This window comes from Megalops cyprinoides, chromosome 3 (genome assembly GCF_013368585.1).
Source record: "Megalops cyprinoides isolate fMegCyp1 chromosome 3, fMegCyp1.pri, whole genome shotgun sequence".
Taxonomy (NCBI): domain Eukaryota; kingdom Metazoa; phylum Chordata; class Actinopteri; order Elopiformes; family Megalopidae; genus Megalops; species Megalops cyprinoides.
Window position 1 is genome coordinate 37,983,739 of NC_050585.1, and position 14,230 is coordinate 37,997,968.

Genomic DNA, 14,230 nt, shown 5'->3' on the forward strand with positions numbered 1-14,230 from the left:
GGGCAATTAGAGATCGGCTACTTGAATGGAGACAGGTGTTCAGTGCTCTAAACTTAGCAAACGTAAGGTCGTGTTAAGCATATCATTTTCCCCTTGACACCATTTTTGTGCATCCACAAAGATGGAATAAAAAGAATTAATGACAAATTTGGGTAGCAATGTAGCCATTCCTATAATAACAGTGATTCAGAGGTATTTAGCAGTTAAATAGCTATTATACTGAAGGTGAAAGAGCCTCCGCCAAGGGGGATCTGTGTGTAGTAAGTCGGCTAAAAGAAAATCTGATAAGACTTTCGTAATCAAATGGTTTCAAGCCCTCTGTGGCATTTCTAAACTGCATTCAGCAATGATAATTTGCATCAGTAAGCATTATATTAAAAACAAAAGCCATTTTGTTCAATATGTGGGAATTCAAGGCAGACTGCCAACTTCCATCTTCTCTAAACAAAGTTTAACTTTGTTGCTAGATGTTTTGTTAATGTAGCCATTCAACACTCACACCACTGCATTGTTAATGAATATTCTACATGAAATCCTTTGAGTGATCATCAAGTCTCTTTCACTGCAATTCTACATGTTACCATTGAACATTTAGCTTACCTTACCTTTACTAATTAAAATTTCAAACCAGCACTACTGTGTGTTTCTCCCTTTTGACATTATGCAAGCAGTCAGAGTAAATTCACAGATTTAGAGGGTTATTGGAAAATCAAGGCATTTAACACTAATCTATCAGTGGTTAAATTAAGAATACAATTCAGCCAAAAGGGACATCAAATGTCCCAAGAAATTGACCTCACCCCAAACATAAACAAAAGCATAGCCTTTTATGTATTTGGGCATAACAAATTGTATAACAATCTGTATTTACATAGCAGTCATACTTAACATACAGTACATGCAGCATAAATACAATACCAGTAAGTATTTTGCTAACTTAACACACTGTGTAATTGGTAACCCGTTACAGAGATTAACTTTTTTTACAACTCTCCATCATTTTCCCCTCCCAAAAATGATAAATTTCTGCTTTAGCAATAGAAAGTGCACATGCATGGTTCTGGTGTCAAAGGATGAATATATTTATGGGATTATAGAATAATGGTATAAAAATGTTTTTCTTCTCCAAAATGCTGTATATTGTGAAAGATGAAAATTGTGGTTATTGTTTTTTTTTTTCAGTTCAAATTGTCATTTGTTAGAGTCACAGTTCTAAAAACCCAATTAATTGCTGACAGAGAATTTTTCCCAGTGATTAAGTGATAAAAGGAGTGATCATCATGTATGTGGTTTTAGAATATGTTCTGTATCATTTAAGTTAACTTTTCTGTTAACTTTTTTGGTCTCAGACAGTTTTATCTGCCTGAGACCAAATTAACCTGCCTCTCTTTGTTCTAGTGCTGATCATGTCATTTGCCAGAATCTGTTCGTCACGTAAATGGCTTGTTACAGCCCACGTTCAAGAAGAATCTGCTTTGTTTGCATGGAAATGCTTTTTGGGCTGTCTTTAGCCTCCAACCACCCACTCCCCAAGGCATAAAAGCTTTCACAAGACACTGCTTCATTGTAATCACAAATTAAGCATTAAGCACCCATCTCATTCCCTGTTATATTAAGAGGACACATACTTACTACATTATACATAATTGTATATCATGTCCATGACTCTTTAATTTTCATTAACCTCTAATAGGTCATGTGTTGGTCAGTAATTGGTTATCTCTTTAGGTTGTCTACATACATTTATATTAAATCAGAAAAGTGTTTAACATTGTGTCAATTGTGTCTCAGAAAGTACAAATACTACAACCGAGAATTTCTTCTGCTTCCATACAGCCAGGGTTGTTATACAGAGCAGGCTTTGACCTTTTATAATTGCTATCATGCTTCAAACTGAAAGAGGAAATGAGAGTATTAGTTTGTTAAAAGTCTGAAGTAACAAAAATCTAAGGCATCTGTGCAAACTAGTTCAGTAGTTGTGAAGCTGTGAAGAAAGCCCTGCCATGATACTCTTGTTTAACTGTGATAGTTACTATAATGTTTTGCATTTCAATTTCTTACACAATTTGTGCAGTTCAGTGAAGCTCTTTGTTTAAAAAAAAACACATTTGTTCCTTCATGGTTGACAGTTTCACAGAGTGCTTCTGTGAGAGATAGCCTGCCGTGAGACAAGAGATTAACTCAATCCTCAGTGCCAGCTATTGTGTCAAACGGCAGGAGTTCCAAAGACCGCACCAATGGTTTCACGTTTTAGCCAGGCAAAACCTGAAAATTGCCAGCCTGCACAACCCTTGAGTTTTTAATACACAGTGACCTTACAGCCACAGAGAAGAAAGTACAAAATGGGGTTTGCCTGAAGGCACACGAGGGAGGTCATATGTGTGGGTGGGTTGCCATGTTGTGGAAAAGAAGAGGCTTGCATTCTGTTCTGAAATTAGGATGTTACGATGTAACGACCCTGATATGCACAGGACATCAAACTGTGCCCACTCATAAGAGATTGTTCAGGCCACATAGAGGGCATGTCACAACAACTCCAATCATATTATGCAGCAGTGAACTGCTAAAATAGCAGCAATGCAGTACAGATGCCTGTCAGGACATAGGATAGTGAGGACTAATATGGAAGCATATTACATGTTCACAATGGGCATGCTACTTTTACTTGACTCTGAGATGAAAGCTCTCCTTCTTTTTAATTAATCATAACATGAGCTTCTATTCCCTCTTAGGCTAATATCCCTCCTGTAAAAAAACATAACAACTGCTGTAATTTCTTTTTTATGGGATTTGACTGCTTTGTATAGATTTATTAGGGATTAATCTAAATCACATTTACAACCCACGTAATAACTCCCAGAAGGTGCAGGCCATGTAAATCGGAGTAAACGCATCTTGTTTTTGTGTCAATGCTATTTATCCCTCCTCCAGAAGGACAGGTTATCAGCAGATGTCATTTCAGCACACACACACCGACACCCTTGTCAATGGAAGTATGCTGACGTCACACCAGAAAAGCAGCTGTGAGTACTGCTGCAATCACCCTTCGACAATGCAGGCATCCGTCACGTCACCTGGACAGGGGACAGACAGGGGACAGTGTTCCAAATGCTTTAGTAAGATTTCTTCCTTTCTAATTCCCTAATGGCCAATGGAACGGACAGTGTGGAGGGCCATTTATCAAAAGCGAACACCTTTCTGAGGTCAGTCAGTCGGTGGGCTGAAAGAAAAATTGAGTACTAAGACTACATCATTTGGATGGGTGGGGGAATTCTCATATTGCTCAAAAAGTGCTGCATACCGTAAAGTGTTATTCTCTCAGCCCCCTACCCCTTACAGCATGCACTACATAAATCCTCTGTATTGCCTGTGGAGTTTTATCTAGGGCAATGCAGGAAGTGATAGATCATTTCTCTTCCTTTTAGTCCAGCTCAAAATGGCCCAGATCACCACTTAAATGCTCACAGTGGCATAAAACATATGCAGTGATAGTTCACTGCACAGACTTGTGCCAAAGCCCTCTCCAGTTCTCAGATCACACAGAATGTACAGTGCTTGAAATCTCAGTCTTCATTCACTTGAAATTCATTCGCTATGAAAAGGGGAGAAACACCTTACAGTTTCATTCCATCATGTGGTTAGCTGTCTTCCTGTACGTAACTCAGCCTTCTTACTTTACGTTGGTCAATGTTCTCTGCTCTGCTTTAAGGAATATATTCTCTAAATTCATCTGCACTTACAACATAAAGAATCCTCAAGAGATAATTTTGCATTATTGTGCATATGCCAGATGTTCCTTAGATTTATGGTACATACTCTGTAGAGAAGTTTTACAGTGTAATGGAGAGATTTACATTATTGAGGGCTGTTTTTTGCTCAAAGCAACCCATTTCTTTTAGGAAGACTCTTTCAAAAATCTTTTCGGTTGGATATTAGCATGTGTTATTGATTTTATACTGAGTGCCTGAGGTGGTGAAAATAATCTCTGTAGATTTATCACCTTTGGTAGATGTTCAGCTTTATTTAGAGAATACTCCTCGTGTTTTCCGTTATACGTGATAATCCAGAGAACAGCTATGATAAGTGATACCTCAGGATTTAAGAACCTTACATATCAGCCAATGCTCTCAACTACTTTTATATGTGATAGTGGCTTCGTTCTGACTTACTATTTCACTGTAGCTTCACACTCCAAAACCTGTGAGAGATGAACTTTTGACCTATACACACATGCAAAGAGCATGCACCCCCCCCCCCCCCCCCCCCCCCACACACACACACACACACACAAACAAACAAGCACAACTCCATAATATAAAATAAAAATGGAGAGATACAGAATATTTTGTAGATCGAAATGACAAGCTGGAAGGAGCTAATGGATTAGATGAAAGGTGTGTTCTCTGTTATAAATACCTTCTTGAAAGTGAGAAAGCATGTGTGCATCAGGGGTAGGAGGTGAATAAAGCTGCTGTACAATCATTTCTCTGCAGCGAGAGAAATAAGCAAGCTGGGGCCAGTGTTGTTCTTAAATGATACGACAGGAAAAGAAAACATTCACAAGGGAGACAACTCTTTATGACTGTTTTCACAAAAGGGCAGGCTCATTGCTTGGATGTAGTAATTTGGGAGGTTGTGTTAGTGTGTTTTCCTTGTTTGGCTTAATCAGCTATCAATTCTTATATGCTGCTACTGAGCACTCAAGGGGACCCAGCCCCTAACCTGCCAAACCCCCATCCCCTATTCCCACTCATACAGATCCTGTCTTCCCATTCCCACTACACACTCATACAGAACCTTTCCTCCAACACGCATTCACACAGACCCCATTCCCTCACTCCCACTCATATACAGTAGACCCTTTGCCCTGTTACACCCTCATACAGACCCTATCCCCCCACATCCACTCATACAGATCCTATCCTCCCCATTCCCACAATGCACTCATATGAACCTTATGAAACTGCTTAGGGGATACCAAAGCACATGGGAGGAGGAGCTGTTGGATTTAAAGTAAGAGTTTGAAATAGATGTTCTTCTTGATTCAGTGGTCTGCCATTAGGTGTTCACTTTCCTCCTGTCTCAGGAATAAAGAACGCTAAGAATGCACTTTCTTGTTAGTTAAGTGGCAAGGGCCACAAAATGTTTGCAATTACTGTGAAGGTTTGCTTCAAGGCAGAGGGGTGAAAATTGACTGTTTTGCTAAGTTTGCTTTTCTTTAAGAGCACAACAAAAGGATAAAAATGTGCTATAATGAGGGAAGGGAACAGAGATGCAGAACCAGACGTTAATTTCTTCAGACACACAGGGTGCCTCGTTCAGAATCCTAAAGAGACACTTCCTCTGTTTTGATCATTTGCCGCACTTGTGTCATGTACCTTTGTGTGCCATTCTGCAGCCAGACAATAACCCTAATCTCAATGCCAGTGAAGGCTGACATTTCTAATCATGGGCCTGCCTGTTGTCTGCAGATGAAAATCCTGATTGCTTTCAAGACACTTGTGCAAGCCAGCCAGAGAGAGAGAGAAAAAAAAAAGGAGACAAAGAGACAAGGTCACCCAAGGATGTTTGATGATCAGACATCATTCCACATCCTAGTACATTGTTTGTTACGGTGTCAACCCATCTGTTAGTTGATATATTGATGACTGTCTTTAAGTTTGTTTTGTTTGGTGTCAAATCCATAATTGATATCTTATGTTTTTTCTGTTATTGCTTGAATGTTTGTTTTGTTTTGTTTTTACTTTGTGGGTTTTGTGAAATGAGAATTCCTGAGCTTATCATAAGCACCAATATTAATAATGAATCACTTAAACTACCTAATTTTGATACTGTCCATGTCATAAAACTTCTATCTGCTGGGTCAGTGGCTTTGATAGTAGAAATCAAGACTGGTACTGTCCACAAGAGCTCTGACTAAACCCTAAACAAAAGCATTTCCATTTATTTAATTCAAGAAATGCTCTGAACTTTAGGTTTGTGACAACATTGTGCTCAGATGTATGTTGAAAAAAGTGATTAAAAAAACAACCTTGACATTTTCTGTTGGCCTGCTTGAACTTGTAAGAGATACACAGAATCAACTCATCTAATGCCCAGAGATATTGAAGCAATGTAAGGTCAGGTGACAGCATTGATTAAAGTTTTATATGAAGTATTAAATAGATTGTCTTCTATAATTCGAAAACATCCACTGCAGAATTTTAAGAAGTTTAGATTCATATTCTGGTGGACATACTAACATCTGATAAAGCTGTTTGCACACACAGTGCGCAATGGTTCCAAATGAACATTGATCAGTCAATTCATATTTCACTTAGGCTTACTTTCCTTTTTAATTCATATTACAAAAAGGCAGTGCATAGTGTGATCAAACCCAATATCATGATAAGACACATCTATCTATCTCATTAAGCAAATACAAATGACCCCCAATTTTGACCCCATGGAGCACCGTAAAGAAAATACTTCAATATAAATAGTCTCCAAGAATTTAGCTGTGAGTTTGTCATCTTTAGAACTCAAGTGCTTGACTTGTTTCCCTGTTGGGTGGGGAAAGACATTCTCATTGCAACCCACTCTCTTTAAATGTAGAAGCTATTTCTCTAAGGTGGTTTAAAAGTATAGTGAGCTACACATGCCCTGACTGTGCTCCATAACAGAAGTTAGATTTCCCCCAAAGGAACCTTTTGGGAGCTGCATTTAATTTGAATTCACAAATTGCTTTCATTTTAAAGACTACAGGGCTTTTTTACTGGGTGAATGGCTTGAGGTCTCTTTGGGTCCATACTGCAGGTATCTCAGATGTAATGCAGGTAGTGCCTGTTTTGTGATGATTCTAGTTTACAATGATACACATTTATTAAAATGCTATCGTTACATATTACAAGACCACATCGTGAGTGATGTTTCTACAATGATTTGTAGTAGGGAGTCTATGTGTTTGTGAGGTAAACAAAAAGTAATTCAGTGATTACACAACAGCAGCCCATACACCAAAATTTCTAGCATTCTAGTCTTTTGAAGGCATGGACAAATGATTAAAACCATGCCCATGTTCTTTGCAGTATTACAGGCTTAAGTGTTTTTCCATGTCCTGTTATTCTCAAACTGTCACACAGTGCATGTCTCAACACCAGTGATTTATTACAATGTTTCATGTGGGTGAGCACATTTAAATATATAGCTATTCATATGATATTAATATATTATGAATATTTGACTCAATCCTATATTCACTCAACCTTCTCAGGACAATCTTGATTTATAGCCCATGTTCATGAACATCTGCTTACAACATCTATGGAAAATTATGATTTCATTCCAGATGGTCTGGTTAACAACTGAATATCCCGAAGCACATTGCATTATAAATGCAAGGGCCATCAGTATATAATTGTTAAAACTGGGTTACATAAGGTGATTCCTTCACTTTGTATAGTGATTTAGTCAGTGAAAGTATATCACATATGCAGTCTATGTTTTCTGATATTATCTCACAAACAAGAACCCCATGCTTACATGTGTTAAGCATGAACATATATCTGTGTGGTAACACTTAAAACACCCCTTGAATCAACAGTGAAGCAACAATTATCACCACATTCATTTTCACCATGCTTACAAAAATATTGAATTGGTTACCTTTAGCAGACAAGATTGAGTGACATCTCAATACTAACTAAGACGGTAATGTTTGCAGTCTTCCAGTTCTGAGTTTTCTTTTATGCAACTCTGGTCCAGGCAAAAACTGATTTCATTATCTTCCTCAGAGGAATTCACAAATGCCTCCAAGCATTCCTCCTCTCAGACTGCCTCTGCCTTGCTCTCACACTGATATAAAAAGATGAATTCATTAAATACCCCAAGATATTAATTGGCATGTTGCAAATACAGTATTAGAGGACCTTGATGAAAATTGTCAACATGATTAGGTCCCACAGTACTGAAGTCTCTAACATCACCGACTTTTACATCAGTAAAAAAAAAAAAAAAAAAAAGATAGACCCCCAATTATTTTAGTCCTGTGTGAATAAAGGTTAGTACAGACAGAGCAGACTATATGCAGCCATGTAATTCAAGCCAAGAAAATCTATGTCATATACCATGATGGTTAGCTGTGAATATGCATAGTCCGCAGCCATCTCACCAAATTCTGACTAATGGAAAACAGCCTTCAGAGAGAAGGGCGTACGACTTGAATTGTTTAAATCTGGCCTCTGTATGAAGTTAACATTGTAGCAAATATAGTACAGACAACACTTTCAGCATTAATTGTTTAAAAAGGAAGGGCAGAACTGTGAAGGAAAAAAAATAGTCCAGTGAAGAAAAAAATCAATGCAACTGCATATTTATAGTGAAACTACAAAACCAAGAACATTAGGCTAGTGTTTTAAATAAGAATTTTAGATAATATTCATTTTTCACTGTATGCTCTTGTTTTTCTTGTTCATTCTGTCTGCATCCTTGCTCCTAAGAAACCATTATTGTAGCAGTAATGGCCTTGCTGTTAAATGTGGCTGGAAAATGGGAGTGTCCCCAAAAAAGCATATCAAAACCCCAGGAGCTCCAATTAGGCTGCTGCTGCTGCATTCTTCCCCATACACTTGCCATTGCATTGCACTGAGCCAAGGGCAGAGACAGCACAAGAGCCGCAGTGTAAACAGAAAGAGAGAGAGTATCCTTTGCACTGAGCGAGGAGATAAAGTGTCTCTCTGCACTCTGCTAGTTTTAATTGAATCCTTGAGGCAATAAAAGACACTCTATGGACCCGTATGACAGTAAACTAAGAGAGGCAGTCGGAACAGGTGAATGTTGCAGTCAGACTGTGTATGCCTCTGAAAGGGATGAGACTGACTTTGATGTTTGTTTCCAGGTATTCTACTTTCACTGGGTGGGAAATGTTAAATTAGTAAATTTATTGAAAGGATGGTGAGATGTGATAATTGTGTAATTGAAAAAGGTCAGAAAGTTTTGACAGGATAACACCAACGAGGTGTGTGACTCATTAATGGTGATACCCTAGAGGGTCTGAAATACTACAAGTAAAAGTCAATGACACAGTGTAAAACAGCCTATGTATCACCAGTGTAATCATTCTGTAAACAACCATTCAAATTAATGATATTATCTTCTACATCTCTCTCTCTCTCTCCTTCTAATTTATGCAATGAAATGTTATAGCAAACCTCAACAATAGTCCAAATTTCATGCTTTCAATCTGGTCATATAATTATTCCCATTATAACAGGCTAAATAAAATTCTCCCTTTCAACCTCTTATGTGAGCTTACGTATGGAAAGCATTCTGGCCCAAAAAGGATGCCATGCATCACTCAGTGAGTTAGAACAACAGTTCACATTGGTGGTAGTTGAGGCAATTTTGATATGAGGTACTGGATGTTTTTTTTTAATGGCAAATTTAGCTGAGACTCCAGAGTTGACTGTGACAGTTATGAACCAGAAACAGGTTCACATGCCTTAATGGAATTATAAATTACAGTAGCATGCATGCCCATTCATCTCAGCTTCTCTATAAGGATTTAATTTTTCCAGTTTCCTTTCTTAGTTGAAGCTTAAGATATATTCTTTTCATTTGCTTGAGTAATTCCATTAATTTTGTTTACCTCTTAGTTAATTCACAGTATTATGTATTTAGTCAAGCACTAATCATTTATATAATAATTACAGTGTAATTAAAATTTTATGGGGTTAAATATCTGCATGTGCTTTCAGATTCAACAATGTGAAAATGCTGTTTTTGCCTAATATATTTCCTTTTGAAACATTCGTGTTCTGAAGGTTGAGCTGGCATCCAGACAGCCCACGACAGTGGGTCACATGGATCGATGGGGCTGCTCAGTCGAGAATCCCAAACCCTGACAGCTTCAATTACTGTTGATTGCACAAATCTTTCACAAGAACAGGGGTCAAAGACACTTAGCCCTTCCCTATTGGAACAAAAAAAAAAATACGCTGAAGCAGCACAGCTTAAAGAGAGCATGGGTAAATGAGAGAGCTTTGCAGAGGGGATTCTGGGATCTTGCCAACTCATGATGAATTATTCATTCTTAATCTTTTATTTTACAAGGCACTTAAATGACAGATGTCTTCTTCGGCATTTCAGCATTGTTCATGATTGTACTGTAGTCTTAAACATATTTTAATGGCATAAAATATTCATGGAACATTTTGTTATTATGTCACATTACATTTATAGCTGCATTCACTCTCAGTTAAAAAAATAACAGATACATGCAATGCATATGTCCACATTGCATTCATTGAAACAAGGAATTCATGGCTCATTTGATTTGTCCTGTCAACATAATTTGAAAAATGCAAACATGTTCAAGAAAATCACAGGTCCCTCAGACATCTGCAGATATAGCTAAATGATGCTTACAGATATTTGTTCATCAGTGCCTCCTGGTTCCTGACTTCAGAGCCTGTTACTGCCATAAAACATGTTGACTTTCATCTAATGTATGTCTCCTTCACATTCAGACAGTGGAATAAAAACAAGCTATTAAAGCATATTCTTGATGGAACCCCACCCGTCTTTCAGAATAATAGAAGTGTCTAAGATAGATTATGCATGTGAACGCCTAAAGAACAGCAAACTAGCCTTAACCATATCAATTTCTTGTTCCTTGTTCAAGGCTGAACTCTGTACCTGAGAGATACGAGGGTCCTCTCTCTTTTATGTCCATACCTTACCTCCTCATTCAGCTGTGGGTGGATTTACAGGGGATTTATTAGGGCGAGGAGAGCTGGGGGTGGGGTGGGCAGGGGAGAGCTGATTCATTCCTCCACCGCTGGGTCTGGTGCAGGTGATCAATACTAATCCGCTGATCCCCGCAGGTCACCTGAGCACCCCATTTGTCACTGTCACTGTGTGCCATCGGGCCCTGTGGAAGGAGACGAGTGAGTGAGCTGGGCTGTCTTCTGCTGAAGCACCAGCCAGATCTCACACTGCCAAAGCTCTATAGCTCCCATCCACAGACTCTCCTCTACCCTGCACTCCAGAGGCACAGCTAGAGTGGAGAGTAATAGCAGCAGGTCACCCTAAAGGCACATTTCTTTAAAACATTGTCACAAAATGCAGCTGGAGCTCCAGTTACAGTTAGAGCTGTATTATCACTACGTGCTGTATTCATACTGAAGTCTGGAAGGGGTTCCTGATGAAGCTGAGATACTACTAACTAATGTTCCCATACTTTATGCACACTACCAGTCGCGGTTGCTCGACTTTCTTTGGTGAGAGTTTTTTCACTAATAGGTGATGAGGTATTCTGTGAATGCACTGACAAGGCTGTGTTTTAACCCCTTACTTTCTCTAAAAACAAAACTACATTAAACGAATACTGAAAACATCGACTGTGATGGCACATCACAATTCCTTTTTGTGAACCGGGCAGAAGGGGCAACACAAAGTAATAGGCAGAACCCTCATCTGAAGATAAAAAGGATATACAGCACACATAAGTATGATAGGAGAAAACAGCACATGCTGTCAAGTTTCTTTGATTTTAAAAGAAATGCCTACTAGAAACAACACCAGGCAAGTGTATTATAGAGTTGCCTGAAGGTCTCAGCAGAACTTTGATTGGAAGCCTTCTGTTTTTCACCTTTTTCTTCCATTTGTCTGTATGATCCCATTTTTATCTTGCTACTGCCACAAATAAATAAATAACTGCATCCACAAACAGGGAGGTGAAAAATACCATTATTTGGCAAGTCTTCTGAGGACACCCGTATCTTTATCAACTAATCAAAGAGTTCATTATTAATGCACAACTGAACTGTCCTTGTAGACATTGTTTTTGTTTCCTGATTGTACTTAATCGTAATTAATGATAATGGTTCTCCCTTAAGGACAGCTAAAAACATCAAATGCATCATGGACAAAGCATTGTAGACCCACACTGTTGAAGAACCCTCATACATTATGTGCAACACATATTTTTAAAACCTTGTGGGAAGTAGTATATGAGGGTGAATTCTGGGATTGTTCATTGTAAGGAGAGCATTGGTTTTGTATGCATTTGAGAAAGCCCTTGAGTTTTTAGTTAGAGAAGGTTGTCTGTGCCATGAATCTTCTCTCCTGTGACCTGAAACAACCTTGAATCCCTTTTCACATTAATGTTTTAATCATTATGTGGTCGCTTACACTGTTGATCTGAAGATAGGGGTGATATATTTTCTCACCATATATTAGCAGAGTGTTCTGAATTGCAATGAGTTGTAAAGACCATAGACAGCATGCACTTTCCCGTATGCCAAAGTGTTTTTTTTTACAATAATTTTATGCTTACATGATAAACAGTAAATATGGTGTTGTGGCCTGTGGGAAATGAAGGATCTGAGAATCTCAGAATGGCCTCTGAATTTCAGGAGGGGAAACTCCCCATTTTGGGACAGCTGTAATTACCAGAAACTAGCACCAGTCAACCCTTCCATCAGAAAGGCCAAGAATGGGGATATGTTCTTGGATTTATTTGGTTACATCATTGTGCCAACTGCATGCTACACTTCAGTTAGTGTCCTAGTAATAAATTGATTCAAGCCACAGCTCCTCAAAATGTATCAATTGTAGTAATACATATACTGTATGTACTAATATCAGACATCTTTCAAAGTATTAATCAGTTCGTTGAACAGAGGCGAGGGTCCTCGACTGTGGACCTGAAGGGCATGAGTCTGAATCCTCAGAAGACTGGGTTCACATTGATTACTCAGGTCACTGTTGCAGGAGACAAGTCATCTAGGATATTGAACTAAATCCAAACTGACTTGGATAATGAAGACAGCAATGCAAATGACAAATGACAAAATTGTTTCTTCTATGGCACTAGATGTTTTCTATTATCAAAAACCAGCAAAGACTCAATATGAAGACACTGATGTTCTACTTTTCACAAAAAAACATGGAAAAATGCTACTCTTTTTCTCCAAAATACATTTCTATTTTTATTAATTCTTAGTATTGCTGCAACAAGAACCAGGTGGACTTGGGTGAGCACTGGTTGGATTACATAAGTGAACAGCTCAGAGATCCAGTGCACTCAGAGACACCAGAGTTTCGCTCAAAAAGGATTTCAAGGCTTTAAAACAGAATTCAGACTTAGTACACCAAACCTTTTTTTTCAAGGGCTTATGCAATGCTGTCAATTTCTCAATGCACGTAAGTGTTCCAATTATAATTTAAAAACTAATTTTCTCTTGTCAACCTGTTTGCATCGCATTTATTGCTAATGGCATTTCAAAACAGCATGTACTGTCTGAGGAAAATGAAAATATGATAGCATAAACATTTCTTCTCTGAGATCACCTGAGCCATCCATCACCAAGAGAGCAAAACACCTGATCTCACCTTTCAACTACCTCTGAATGTTAACACCACAGCTTCCCATGTCAAGGGAAGCCATACCACAAAATCCAAACTTTTCTGTAATATGAAAAACATGATTGATTTTAACTGTCAAAATCAACCATGGGCAACTAGCCTTTAAATATTTATAAACATACAAAAAGGACCATAATTAATTTTAAAACCACTGGATTCAGTGAAATTAGTTCATAACTGTGGTTTGTTTGTAGCTGTGAAATACTTTATCTGATTGTCATGCACTTTGTGGTTTGTGCTTTCAGCTCTACTCAATGCAAATAGATTAATAAGTATGCTAATAATGAGAATATAGAATGTCTGCATATTGCTCACACAGACATTAGAGAACTGATTGCTTTGCATATGAACTAGCCTTACCACAACCCAGACTGCAGAGCAAAAAAAAAAAAAAAAAAAAGAATCCGGCTTCAGTACAGCAAATTGGAATTTTCCTCCAGTGAGCTAATGTTTGGTGGTAGCTCATGCTTCAGATATAACTACCATCCCACACCCTCAAAATGAGGCAGCAATGCCAGAATAAGCTCATCTTATTTGACCCACTGTGAATTAATTTCCTGAGATGTTAAATGTATCTCGCTGTCACATTTCAAAGGCTTTCTTTTTTTTCTGAGGAAAATTTCATATAGGGAGAACATGACGTTCTTTGACGGGTCTCTATTGTCTCCCTTCCCCCACCCCACCCCCGTGTCCACTCACACAATCCAAGCCTTTGTTTGTGAATGAGAAGGGCCATTCTTTCTGAGAGTGTGACCTCTCGTTTGCACAGGGACTGGCACTGAGGACGTGACACTGCCGACAGGCGGACTGGATGCCACCAGCC

The 14,230-nt window shown here is 38.4% G+C and overlaps 1 protein-coding gene across 5 annotated transcripts in view; it reads left to right on the forward strand.

Moving 5' to 3' along the window:
* The window catches only part of LOC118775103 (galactosylgalactosylxylosylprotein 3-beta-glucuronosyltransferase 1), a 67,556-nt gene that overhangs the window by 19,063 nt on the left and 34,263 nt on the right, over positions 1 to 14,230 (forward strand). For 4 of the 5 annotated variants that reach the window (XM_036524823.1, XM_036524822.1, XM_036524825.1 and 1 more), the window contains exon 2: positions 14,177 to 14,230. This exon is cut by the window's right edge and continues 176 nt beyond it. The exons of the other annotated variant lie outside the window; for it this stretch is intronic. The gene's annotated coding sequence lies outside the window, so the exon portion shown is untranslated. The remainder of the gene's footprint in view (positions 1 to 14,176) is intronic. 5 annotated transcript variants of the gene reach the window in all.